At 60.2% G+C, this 11194-nt stretch overlaps 2 non-coding genes and 1 pseudogene across 2 annotated transcripts in view; all 3 read right to left on the bottom strand.

The window, feature by feature from the left end:
* Nucleotides 1-3412, bottom strand: part of LOC145274856 (large subunit ribosomal RNA) — a 5724-nt gene extending 2312 nt beyond the window's left edge. Inside the window, exon 1 of the ribosomal RNA XR_013866972.1 lies at nt 1-3412. This exon is cut by the window's left edge and continues 2312 nt beyond it. This is a non-coding gene — a ribosomal RNA (large subunit ribosomal RNA).
* A 593-nt stretch (nt 3413-4005) lies between these two features.
* LOC145274852 (5.8S ribosomal RNA) lies at nt 4006-4163 on the bottom strand. Its single transcript, XR_013866970.1, has one exon. It is a non-coding gene; the product is annotated as a 5.8S ribosomal RNA (ribosomal RNA).
* A 398-nt stretch (nt 4164-4561) lies between these two features.
* On the bottom strand, nt 4562-6930 carry LOC145274844 (small subunit ribosomal RNA; annotated as a pseudogene).
* Nucleotides 6931-11194: the final 4264 nt, after the last annotated feature.

Below are 11194 nucleotides of genomic sequence, written 5' to 3'. Positions count from 1 at the left end.
GCCGCCGCACAACGGACCGCCGCGGCCCCTATGCCTTCGCCGCAAAGCGCGAACGGAGCGAACGCTACAGCCCCGTACCGGTTCCTCGCTTCGCGCGGGCACGGCCCGACCGACCCGGTCCTCGGAGCCAATCCTTCTTCCGAAGGTACGGATCCATTTTGCCGACTTCCCTTACCTACATTGATGCCATCGACGAGAGGCTGTACACCTTGGAGACCTGCTGCGGATGGTGGGTACGGACCGACTCGAGAGCTGCGAAAACCGGACCCGGATTTTCCAGGGCCGCCGAAAGCGCACCGGACGCCGCCCGAGCCGCGGCGCTCTACAGGTACCTTTTCCGTATCTCCGGACGAGCCGATTCCACGGACATGGTCCTTTACGAAGAAGAGAGAACTCTTCCCGGGGCTCCCGGCGACGTCTCCGGGCTCGCTTGCGTCACCGCGGTTTCGCCCGGGAAGCGACGGGCGCCGCCGACATCGCTGCCGACAGCGTCGCCACCCCCGGGCCCTCTCCGAGTCCGGGTTCGGGAATATTAACCCGATTCCCTTTCGACGGGAGGCCGGCCGCTTTTTTTTTGTTTGGGCTTTTGATTCGATTCGATTCGATTCGCTTTCCTTTCACCTTTCATAACGGATCCGGCGCCTTTCGGGAAGACTTTCGCCCGCGTCTTAGGACCGACTGACCCGTGCTCGACCGCCGTTGGCACGGAACCCTTCTCCACTTCGGTCTTCGAAGGTCTCGTTCGAATATTTGCTACTACCACCGAGATCTGCACCCGCGGTCGGCTCCACCCGGGCTCGCGCCCTAGGCTTCCGTGCTCGCCGCGGCGCCCTCCTACTCGTCGCGGCATCGTTTCGGCGCGAAAGTTCATCGCTCCTCGCCGCGACGGTCCGGCATCGGTCCGTCGCTCCAGCGCCATCCATTTTCGGGGCCGGTCGATTCGGCAGGTGAGTTGTTACACACTCCTTAGCGGATTCCGACTTCCGTGGCCACCGTCCTGCTGTCTATATCGACCGACACCCTTTCGGGGATCTCATGGGCGTCGCGTTAGGCACCTTAGCCGGACGTTTGGTTCATCCCACAGCGCCAGTTCTGCTTACCAAAAGTGGCCCACTTGGCACTCGCATTCGAGGTGACCAACCGCCCAGCGAAGCGTGCTGGCGGCGGCGGCCGGATGGGTCGGCTCCGTCGTTCGGGAGAGTCGGCCCGTTCCACCCGTTCCGAGTTCGAGAGTAGGTCGAGGCCGTGAACGGCCCCGGGGCCTCCAATCGTTCGCTTTACCGGATGGAATTGCGACGATCGAGCGCCAGCTATCCTGAGGGAAACTTCGGAGGGAACCAGCTACTAGACGGCTCGATTGGTCTTTCGCCCCTACACCCGGTTCCGACGATCGATTTGCACGTCAGAGGCGCTTCGGACTTCCACCAGAGTTTCCTCTGGCTTCATCCCGACCGGGCGTGGATCGCCATCTTTCGGGTCCCTGGTCGCTCGCTACGCCAGAGTCGGCCGAGTCGTACTCGGAAAAAGGGGAAACCGACCCGGGGGTGATGCGCCCGCGCGCAGCGCCTAAACTCGACGACAAAATAGGACTAGTTCAAGCCGCGGGATCTCACCGATGGGCGGAAGGAGGATATGGAAGCTGGCGCCCGGCAATTCCCCTTTTTGGATGATGCGCCGGTCCCCTCTCGGGGAGGAGGGAAAAACAACCGCACGTCAGCCACGAGCCTTCCCTCTCCTATCTCTCTCGGGAAGAGAGAAAAAAGGAAAAGTTGCGGGCACCGCAGCAGCGACGGCGGAAGGCCGAAAACGCCGCGCCGGCGGGATCGGGCACGGCTCGGAGGCGGGTGAGGCGAGGAGAAGACGACGGCACGAGACCGACGACACCCCCCGACGACCCCCGGACGACTTTGCCACGACACCTCTCCCGATCGACGCCCTCCTACACGCTCTCTCGCTTTCGCTTCGCCTTCGGGGTTAGTCAGAGGTGGCCCCTACGACTCGCGAACGGCCAGGACTCCTCGGTCCGTGTTTCAAGACGGGTCGGGTGGGTTGCCGATGCACGTCGCTGACCCGGGGTGGCGGGCGGCTCGAGTAAAAAAGCGTCGCCGAGCGACCTCTCCGGAAACGGAAACGGGCGCGGGCGGGGTTGCCCCCGACAAGAACCCGAAACGTCGGCGAGGTGCGTGACGGCGAGGCCGCGCCAGTCCTATCCCGCCTCTCATCGCGCACGCGCCCGAGACGGTGGGGCGCCTAAGGAGCGACACACAGAGTGCGTCGCCCGCACGCGACTTCCGGCGGGATCAAAACGGACCGGCTCGCCACGTGTAACGGATCGTGTCAGATTTCCTCCGTTCCCGGCAGAAAGGGGCAGTTACGTTCGCGGGCCCGACGGCCGGTGGCCCCCGACTTCACAAGGTGGGAAGACGGGGGTTTTCAGGGTGATGAAACGCCTGCCGCCTACGGAAAAAAACCCGCGTGTTCGACCTGCACGCCGGGAACGGGTCGCGACGACGGACCGGAGGGGAAGTGCGTCCGGTGCCGGCCGCGCGGAGGTCGCGCCGAAGCGCCCGCGCCATGATTACGCCGAGCGATGATGAAGGGGACGGGTGCAGCGGAGTCGCGCGCGGAGGGAGCAGGAGGAAAGAAGAAGCGGCGGCGACGGATGCGGCGGGTTAGGGCCCGGCGGCAGCAGCGATCGAGAGGACGAGTCCCCTCCGTCGCAGCCAACCGACGCAGCCACCTACCGACGCCGCGGTCGTCACCACGTTTCCCTTCCCGCTATCCACGCGGCCCGTCTCCTTCGTCGGCGACGCGGGCACAAAAGCTGGAACCGCGGGGAACGAGTCCCCCGCGGACACGACGAACGACGACCTGTGCCGCGACGGCCTCTCTTTCAAGAACACACATCGAGTTTGGGCTCGAGCCTAGGCAGCACCGGACTGAGTCCCCCCGCGATCGCGGTGAGCGGTCCCACCCGTTTACCCCTGGGCGGTTTCACGTTCTCTTGAACTCTCTCTCCAAAGTTCTTTTCAACTTTCCCTCACGGTACTTGTCGACTATCGGACTCGTCCCGGTATTTAGCCTTGGATGGAGCTTACCACCCGATTTGGGCTGCGTTCCCAAGCAACCCGACTCTCGGATCGAAGGCCGTCGCTCGCCGTCCGCACCGAATGGGCCTGGCACCCGCCGCGGGCGGCCCCGATCGAGGGAACTCCGAACTATGCGAGACGAAAACGAACGGCTGCCTTCGACCCATGCGCCACACGTCCCGAAGCCTTTAACTTGCGACGGGATTCGGCGTTGGGCTTCTCCCGGTTCACTCGCCGTTACTAAGGGAATCCCGGTTGGTTTCTTTTCCTCCGCTTAGCGATATGCTTAAGTTCAGCGGGTCGTCTCGTCCGAGCCGAGGGCGGCGGTTTTTAGTAGAGTGTGGTGTTTGGAGGAGAGGAATCTCGATCGGTACCCTCCGTGTGACGACGGCTGGCCGATATAGCGCCCGTCCGACCGAAAATGAAGAAGCCAACAATTAAAAAAAAGCGTGGGTCCTCCCCATCCGACGTTGCGTTGCCTACGACGCGGCCACCTTTTTACGGTGCGACGGCCGTGCTCGTCGCGCTGCTCGAGGCGTCGCTGAGAGACACCTTCATGAGGCAGAGAGCGAGACGAGCAGGCGGCGCTTACGTCGGCAGTCGGTTAGGTCGGTACTTTTTTTTTGGTCTCCCTTCGGCTGCTTTCGGACAGACTCCTCCTGCTCCTCCTCCACAGTGTTTCTTCACGCGGTCGAAAAGGGAAAAGACTCCGCGGTCTGCCAGCGGGAGACGAAGGAGGAGGCCGGAGAGGGTTTTAAAAAAAAAAAAGACATTGAAAGGAGTCAATTCTTTTTTTATTTTTCTTCCCCCTCGTCACTCGCTCCTGCGACGTCCCGGTTACCACCGTGCCGAGGACCGGGCGGGCACGGGGACGGCAAGATGTCGTTTCGTTAACGGAGAAAGACATGTAACGTTCCGCCTCTCGACCGGACGTGGCCCCGAGACAAGGGATCTCGGGGCCGCAATGTGCGTTCGAGGTGTCGATGTTCACTGAGTCCTGCAATTCGCATCAGTTATCGCGGCTGGCCGCGCTCTTCATCGACGGACGAGCCGAGTGATCCCCCGTCCAGGGTTCAGCACTTGGTTTTTTTATATTAGTTTTTGTTTATATAGATTTAGTAGTGTGCGAGGAGGTCTGTGCGAGGAGGCGTGACGGCATTGCAATGTCGCGAGTAGTTTGTTTTTTTAGCTAGCGGCGGTGGCACAGCGGCTGCAAAAAAACAAAAAAAACGATAAAGCGGCGACAAGGCAAAGAAGAAGCGGCCATCACTTGCGGTGGGCGAAAAAACAAACAGGTGGTAAGACGCGGAAGCAAGCAAGAAGAGCTGGGGCTTTAAAAACCTCCGCGTCACCACAAATCTATCTCTCGCTCCGCCTTTTATAGGTTTGTTTGCGCGCATTCGAGGCGTTGACGCCGACAGACAGAGGAGGTAGGCCGGAAAACAACAAACCAGTCTCGAACGGGAAAACGGTAATGATCCTTCCGCAGGTTCACCTACGGAAACCTTGTTACGACTTTTACTTCCTCTAAACGATCGGGTTCGGTCGTCTTCTCCAGGCATCGAACGCCGAGGCGTAGATGCACGAGTGTCGTGACGGACACGTCGCGCACTGCCCGGCGGCGTCGTCGGCCAGATCCGAGGACCTCACCGGACCGTTCGATCGGTAGTAGCGACGGGCGGTGTGTACAAAGGGCAGGGACGTGATCGACGCGGGCTGTTGACCCGCGCCTACCGGGAATTCCTCGTTCACGGGGTTGGTTACAGGCCCCGATCCCTATCACGGGAGGTGGTTCAGAGGTTTCCCAACCCTCTCGGGCCGGGGCGAAGTCCCCGCTGATACCTCCAGTGTAGCGCGCGTGCGGCCCCGGACATCTAAGGGCATCACAGACCTGTTATCGCTCCGCCTCGTGTGGCTTTCTGCCACCCGTCCCTCTAAGAAGTGCGTGAGAAAACCGACCCGGACCCGAGCGCCACGGAGGACGCCGAGCCCGCCGTAAAAATCACTGACATCGGCGCACTAGTTAGCAGGCCGGAGTCTCGTTCGTTATCGGAATCAACCAGACGGATCGCTCCACCAACTAAGAACGGCCATGCACCACCACCCACCGAATCGAGAAAGAGCTATCGATCTGTCAATCCTACCGGTGTCCGGACCGGGTGAGTTTTCCCGTGTTGAGTCAAATTAAGCCGCAGGCTCCACTCCTGGTGGTGCCCTTCCGTCAATTCCTTTAAGTTTCAGCTTTGCAACCATACTCCCCCCGGAACCGAACTCTGGTTTCCCGCAGGCTACCCGCCGGGTCATGGAAGCGAACGCCGGCGGATCGCCGGTCGGCATCGTTTACGGTCGGAACTACGACGGTATCTGATCGTCTTCGAACCTCCGACTTTCGCTCTTGATCGAGGAAAACGTGCTTGCCACACGCCATCGCTGCAGTTCGTCTTGCGACGATCCAAGAATTTCACCTCTAACGTCGCAATACGAGTGGCCCCGACCGCTCCCTTCGATCATTGCCTCGCCGTAGACGGAGACCGACAGACGTAGACGAGGCCCTCTTCCATCATTCCATGCTTATCGTATGCAAGCTTGAACAGCCCGCTCTGAGCACTCTAATTTTTTCAAAGTGAACGTACCGGCCGCCGCGGACACTCGGTTAAGAGCACCCTTGGAGGAGAAACCGCCGACCGCAACACGCGCGCAGACAAGACACGAAGCAGGGACTCGGAGCGGACCGGGGGGTTCAAAAAAAAAGAGGAACGCGCGGAAAGGGAGAGGGAGAGAAGCGCGGGGGTCAGAGTGCGGGGATGCGAATGAACGCACCCAAACACACACGTAGCACCCCCCCGTTAGACTACTCCCGGAACCGAACCGACGACCACTTGTTTTTTTTTTCCCGGATCCCGATCACGACCTCCTCGTCCACCTCGCCGGCAGGACCGCGTGGCGGGTATGCTAGCGGTTGACACCGGCGGAAAGGGCCGGGAATGCGAACGGACGACCAAAGTCAACGACGGACGATGGCGCCGCCGCCCCGGGGCCGCTTGCGCGACCACGAACCCGAGTTCGGACTACGAGCTTTTTAACCGCAACAACTTTAATATACGCTACCGGAGCTGGAATTACCGCGGCTGCTGGCACCAGACTTGCCCTCCGGTTGGTCCTCGTTAACGGATTTGAAGTGTACTCATTCCGATCGCGGGGCCTCGACAGAGTCCCGCGTCGTTATTTTTCGTCACTACCTCCCCGTGCCGGGAGTGGGTAATTTGCGCGCCTGCTGCCTTCCTTGGATGTGGTAGCCGTTTCGCATGCTCCCTCTCCGGAATCGAACCCCGATTCCCCGTTACCCGTAGTAACCACGGTAGGCACTTAACCGACCGTCGACAGTTGATAGGGCGGACCCTCGAGAGACCCGTCGCCGGGCGTGAAAGCTCGTGCGATCGACCAGTGAGTTATCCAGAGTCACCAAAGCGGAGCGCGCCGCCCTATGAGCCCCGCCACCGAACGGACCCGCGAGCGGGAACGCCGACGACGGGAGGACGGAATGACGCGCATCGGTCTCAGTCTAATATGTAGCGCCGCGACCCGGAACGGCCGACGCGGGTGCCAGCGCGCGAGGCGTGGCGACGACGGCGCGCCGACCGATCGCGGCCTGTGTCACATGTATTAGCTCTAGAATTGCCACAGTTATCCATCGCCTCCGAGGAGGAATACGGTCCCGAGGATTAGGTCCGGTTCCTGAGCCATTCGCGGTTTCGCCCGTTCTAATGCGTGGCGTGAACTTACACTTGCATGGCTTAAGCTTTGAGACAAGCATATGACTACTGGCAGGATCAACCAGGTATCGTTGGAATTTGGGACTTTGTTTCGACAGAACGACAGACCGACCGACCGACCGACCGACATAAGACAGACAACTACAACGACGGGCACGTGTTTATTTATTTTTCGAGGGGGTTCGCCGTCAGAAGAAGCGCGCTGCCCGCGCTGATGGCCTCTTTTTTGTTTCTCCCCTGACTTGGACCGAGACCGAGACTCAAAGAACGAAAGCGACCAACGTCGACAACAACAACGACAACGGCACCCTTGACAGCGATACATACGACAAACGACAAGCAGCACGACGGCAGTGCACACGGACATCGAGGGTCAAGGTGCAGACTGAACTCGCCGAGGTCGTCGTCATCGTGGTCGCCATCGATTCCGTCTCGTCGTCGTCGTCGTCAACGTCCACGTCACAGCCGGCCGAGAAGAGAGAACAGACGACAGCGTCGACAACAACAACATCGACAACGGCACCCTTGACAGCGATACATACGACAAACGACAAACAGCACGACGGCAGTGCACACGGACATCGGAGGTCAAGGTGCAGACTGGAATCGTCGAGGTCGTCGTCATCGTGGTCGCCATCGATGCCGTCTCGTCGTCGTCGTCGTCGTCTTCGTCGTCGTCGTCGTCATCAACGTACCAACCGACCGAGACGAGAGAGCAAGCAACAACGTCGACAACAACAACGACAACGGCACCCTTGACAGCGATACATACGACAAACGACAAACAGCACGACGGCAGTGCACACGGACATCGGAGGTCAAGGTGCAGACTGAACTCGTCGAGGTCGTCGTCATCGTGGTCGCCATCGATGCCGTCTCGTCGTCGTCGTCGTCTCCGTCGTCGTCGTCGTCGTCGCCAACGTCAACGTCAACATCACAGCCGTCATCGGGGAGGAGCTGGACCAGGGCAGCGGCGGCGTAAATTTTCCCGTCACCTTCGTCGTCGCCTTCGTCGACCGACCGACCGACCGGCGTCGTGTTCGTGCTCGGAAAACCGAGGAGAGACAACGTGCACATGGCGCGTTCTCGCAAGCGGCTCCTCGGTCCGATTTTTTTGGGCGGCTTTTTCGAGCTTTTTTTTTTTTTTCTCACCCTTTCGTCCGTGCGACGGCGAACGTTAGGGGAAAAAAAAAAAAAAAAAAAAAAACGACAACAACGCGGCGGACCGGGCGAACAACATCGTCGACACACACGACATTGACGACCGGTCCCCCTTTTCACAATCGCATCGAGATAAAAACGAACGAGTCCGATTCGAGCACCGAGTCGCGAGCGGGAGGACTGTCGGTGCAAGTATCGATCACTGACGTGAGCGCTTCGCCGGACAGAGGATGGCTCATCCGGCAGCCGTGCAAATCGACGGTATGGGAAGAACGAACAAGAAGAGCAACGACTTGATCGGCGGCTTGGGAACTGCGGACGGTGAAAACGGGTTAATCGACTGCGACCACGACTGCTCGATCGATCTTCTTTGGCGCTAACAAAGGTGGAGGTGGCGCAAGAAGGGACTAGCGCTATCACCGTCCACGTATCAGAAGATGCGGCGGCAGACGTCGACGCTTATGCGTTGTCGGACGAGAAGTCGCTGCAGCACGTGTACCGCGAGCGGGACGTCCAAGGTTTTGCCAGACGGAAAGAAATCGGGTGTCAGCGAACGTTCACACGGCTGTGAGATCGGACGCTGACAGGAGTAGGAGGCGGCAGGCAGGCGGCGGTTACGGCGGCGGCGCCTGCTGCTGCTCATCCTCCTGTTTGCTGCGGCGACTTCCAGGACGGGAGAGCATCGAACAACGTACGTATGGTTACAAGGGGATCAGGATCTACATAGTGCATCCCCCGCGGCTATTTTTGTTTGTTTGTTCGCTCGTTCGTTAATTCGTTCGTTCGTTCGTTCGTTCGTTACAATGTACGTTTTTCCGTTCGACGGCGGCAGAGAGCGGCGGCGTTTCTCCCTAATCCGGAGGATTTATCGGTCGCACAGCGATGGGTCGTTCGGCCGATCATCGAAAGATTCGCAGGTAGTGGTTGAATGGCAGAACGGCAGCAACAACAGCGGCGGCTGAGAGCGGCGAACGCTGAGGCGGAAGCAGAAGCTGCAGCAAACGTATCGGCTAAACATGGTGGACATAGATATGGCTGACGACGCGGGTACCACGACGACTATGGAACCAGGAAAAGGAGCCGTTAGTTGTTCCAACATATCGTTCGACACGTCGAGCAGCCCTAGGTCCACGGAGAAGCACACACACGTACCACGTATTATAACCTAACGACGATGAGCGGGCGCACGGTTGGCAGGAACGAAGGCGGCGGATCAAAACAAGTTGGAGCGCGGCGACAGCGATAACGGTGACAGCCCTAGGCGGCGGAGATGCCACTTTCTGACGCCTTTGCGACAAGCCCGTAGAGACGTTCCGGACCACCACGAGGCAAAGAGTCGCTGCTCCGACGAACCGACACACCAAAGTGTGCTTCCTACCGAACATGTTTTATAAAACTTTCAAACTGGAAAACCCCAGAAATGGTGTTGGTATTCGTCCAGACCCACCTCCGACACCTGAAAATGGTGGTCAAAAAAAACGTCGATTATACGAAGCGACATTTCTGGTCGGCGATTTTCCAGTTTTACGCCTACTGCCACATGGGGATGTCGGTAGGCGTCGCAAAGTGCCTTCTCGACGCCTAGGCACACCAGGACTTTGTCATTTTTTTCCCCCTCGACATTCCTGGTCCGGTCTATTCCGATTTTACACCTACCGCCATGTGGGGGTGGCAGTAGGCGTCGAAAAGTGCCTTCTCGACCGCTAGCGACACCACTACTTTATCGAGCTCTGGAGGCCCGCACACCGACCCGGGGGCCGCGGAGTCGACCCCGGGGGCCTCCTGGCGTCGCCGCCGCTCACTTGGACGCCTTCCGCAACCTGTGGTCCCGCTCGGGGCCGCCGGGAGCCTCGCCGACCTGACCGGTGTCGGTAGGCGTCTGGAAGCGCCCGGCCGACCTGGACGAGGTCCCCCTGGCCCCCGGGGGACACCCCTTAGTTGGATGGGGGTGCTGTCCCGGGCACACATGCAACCCGCGGCCGCCTACCGACAGCCCCCTTCGCTCGATCGCTACTCCTTTCCAACATATGTCGGAGAAGCCGGGCGGTTGTGAAACCCCAGAAATGGTGTTGGTATTCGTCCAGACCCACCTCCGACACCTGAAAATGGTGGTCAAAAAAAACGTCGATTATACGAAGCGACATTTCTGGTCGGCGATTTTCCAGTTTTGCGCCTACCGCCATGTGGGGGTGGCAGTAGGCGTCGAAAAGTGCCTTCTCGACCGCTAGCGACACCACTACTTTATCGAGCTCTGGAGGCCCGCACACCGACCCGGGGGCCGCGGAGTCGACCCGGGGGCCTCCTGGCGTCGCCGCCGCTCACTTGGACGCCTTCCGCAACCTGTGGTCCCGCTCGGGGCCGCCGGGAGCCTCGCCGACCTGACCGGTGTCGGTAGGCGTCTGGAAGCGCCCGGCCGACCTGGACGAGGTCCCCCTGGCCCCCGGGGGACACCCCTTAGTTGGATGGGGGTGCTGTCCCGGGCACACATGCAACCCGCGGCCGCCTACCGACAGCCCCCTTCGCTCGATCGCTACTCCTTTCCAACATATGTCGGAGAAGCCGGGCGGTTGTGAAACCCCAGAAATGGTGTTGGTATTCGTCCAGACCCACCTCCGACACCTGAAAATGGTGGTCAAAAAAAACGTCGATTATACGAAGCGACATTTCTGGTCGGCGATTTTCCAGTTTTGCGCCTACCGCCATGTGGGGGTGGCAGTAGGCGTCGAAAGTGCCTTCTCGACCGCTAGCGACACCACTACTTTATCGAGCTCTGGAGGCCCGCACACCGACCCGGGGGGCCGCGGAGTCGACCCCGGGGGCCTCCTGGCGTCGCCGCCGCTCACGTGGACGCCTTCCGCAACCTGTGGTCCCGCTCGGGCCGCCTGGGAGCCTCGCCGACCTCGGTGTCGGTAGGCGTCTGGAAGCGCCGGCCCGACCTGGACGAGGTCCCCCTGGCCCCCGGGGGACACCCCTTAGTTGGATGGGGGTGCTGTCCCGGGCACACATGCAACCCGCGGCCGCCTACCGACAGCCCCCTTCGCTCGATCGCTACTCCTTTCCAACATATGTCGGAGAAGCCGGGCGGTTGTGAAACCCCAGAAATGGTGTTGGTATTCGTCCAGACCCACCTCCGACACCTGAAAATGGTGGTCAAAAAAAACGTCGATTATA

Source organism: Euprymna scolopes, unplaced genomic scaffold (genome assembly GCF_053919585.1).
Source record: "Euprymna scolopes isolate OS-2025 unplaced genomic scaffold, ASM5391958v1 sca49, whole genome shotgun sequence".
Taxonomy (NCBI): domain Eukaryota; kingdom Metazoa; phylum Mollusca; class Cephalopoda; order Sepiida; family Sepiolidae; genus Euprymna; species Euprymna scolopes.
The sequence above is the reverse complement of the archived record's forward strand: the minus strand, read 5'-3'. Positions and strand labels throughout refer to the sequence as shown.